The following is a 2,448-nucleotide window of genomic DNA, read 5'->3' as shown; positions in this document are numbered from 1 at the left end:
CACCCCAGCAGGTCAGCCTCGGTCTGTTCATCTACAAAATGGGGCTGATCATGGGGTGGCATCTGTTACCTGCGATTGTGGAATACTTGGGATAATGTACGTGGGAACACTGTGTATTAATGTCCTGTATCAGCGCTAACTCATTCTGTTTACTTTCTGGCTGCGTTCCGTTCAGTTCAACAACGGCCTCCTGTATGGTAGACACTGTATGTAGGAAAAAGTTGGATGTGCTGGTATCTAACTACCCTCTATAATATAAAGTAGATAAATGAATGTTTTAAGAAAAGAACCAGCAGACAATGATGGGGGTTCAAAGGAAAGGAAAAAAACAGCCTTTTTGAGAGGAGTTGAAATGCTTCATCGAGGAGAAGACTGGGTAGGATTTTTATGGGCTGAGATATGGAGGAAGAAATTTCAGGGGAAGGGACAGACCAGCAACAGAAAAGGCCAGGCAGTCAAGAGATGATGGGATATAACTTGATCGCGGCAAGAAATCCATGCAGGATATTGATGTGGGGGCAGCAGGAGATGAGGTGGGAAAGGCAGCCAGAGTCAGACTGTGCAGGTGGAGACCGGATTTGGCAGGTAAAGGGGACCGTTAAAGGCAGTTGAGGGAGGATGTTGGGCTATGTAAGAACAGGGTTTGAGAAGAGCCCAAAGAACAAGTATAACTATCATTGTGACTAATATTAGTACTAGACACGTAAGACTATCAAACAATTTTTTTTTTAAGTTTAACATCAATTTGTGGGATAGCTGTCTGCCTTTGATGTCGGTGGCATCTCATCCTTGAAGAGTCTTTGTTAAGTGCCGTAGGCGGAGGGAAGCATCAAAGGCAGGAGTAGATGCCCTTTTGCCCTGAGGTGCCTGAGTGTATGTCTTTCTCTCCAGCAAACACAATTTTATTTAAGACTCTAATAAATGTAACAAAAGAAACTTCATTCAAAGAAGGAATATGCACAGTTGTTACCTCCCTTCTGGGAGGGCTCACTTCTTCCCTCCAGAGGAAAAGGAGCATTTGACTCCACGAGAGTGTTTGTAGCATTTTGGTTAGGATTTTTGCTGAAACTGAAAGCTATATTGTTTATAGATTTTGCATGGCAGAGGGATCAAACTCTTTTGGGGGCAATTTTTGTTGTTTTTTTCTGACTTACGGTTTTGCTCCAGCTCCTGGGTGTGTTGCTGACACTCTTGGTGAAAATTCCAAAGTGGAGGCAGCTCCACGCCCTCGTTAATCAGGGCGTTTAATGCAAGGGCTAATGATGTGATATGTAACCACACTGCAACTGTTAAGCCATATGGCCCCTGCTCGCTGTTATTTACGGTGGAGGTATTTATGCTTTTAGGTTCCTGCCGCCCCGAGCTACATCTGAAATGATGCTCCAGAGCACTTGCAGAGGCAGCGGGTGGTACTTCCAACATCCTTGGGCCTCCTCTGTGACTGTGGGGAAAATCAGCGCCCAGGATAGGTCTGAAGTGCGATGCAGCATGCATTTGCAATGGCACAGAGCAGGAGGGAAATGTAAGGGCTCACCGAGAGGCAAAGCGAGGCTGTCACCCAGAGCTCTTTCGTGGAAAAGAGATTAAAAATGATATTTTCTTGGCTTCTCTTTATGTGGATGGATTTGGCTTAAACAAACAAACCTGAGAATTGAAAGCCTCAGGCTAAAAAATATTATATATGGGGTACATTTTTCTATTAGTAATAAAAATGAGAGGTGTTATGCATCACACTTTTTCTATGCCAGACACAGCAACTTTACCGACCGGCAAGGATGCGCCCATGTGCCCTTCCATGAGAGACATGGAAACATCCCCCTAAGTGAGATGTGAGAAGAGACGTCTTTACCAGACTCCCCCTCCCCCACAGTGAGTGTCATATATGCTGCGTCACTTGGATCATTTACATACATATGTCCTGCCGTATGCATCACTTCCCCATGATGGGAGGTGGTGCCAGAGTGGCTTGTTCATCTTCATGGGGCTGAAAGTAGAACTAGTGGACAGATGATATGGCTTGGATGCAGAACAAAGGGTTCAGCTGTCAGCAGACACCAGCATGGTCCTATCAGTGCTTATCAGATGGTAAAAACCTTCCTGGCTCTCGGGAGCAGTGATTCTCAACTAGAGGAGCTAATTTACCTCCACCCCAGGGGACAGTTGGCATGTCTGGGAGCATTTTTGATTGTTCCAACTGGTGGGGGATGCTACTGGTCTCCAGTGGGTAGAGGCCAGGGACATCACTGTACATTCTATTATGGACAAGACAGCCCCTTCTCTCCCCCACAATCCTTCCCCAAATGTCAGCAGTGCTGATGTTGATTAGCCCAGCTCTAGAGTGAGCCTGATGCTGAAGTTGAGTTCCTTGCAAGAGGAAGGATTGGCCAGCAGGGTCCTCTTTCCCATCCTTCTCCAATGCAGCATTTAGCATCTCTTCTAAATAAACGT

This window comes from Myotis lucifugus, unplaced genomic scaffold (genome assembly GCF_000147115.1).
Source record: "Myotis lucifugus unplaced genomic scaffold, Myoluc2.0 scaffold_774, whole genome shotgun sequence".
In the NCBI taxonomy this organism is placed as follows: Eukaryota; Metazoa; Chordata; class Mammalia; order Chiroptera; family Vespertilionidae; genus Myotis; species Myotis lucifugus.
Note: the sequence above shows the minus strand (reverse complement) of the source record.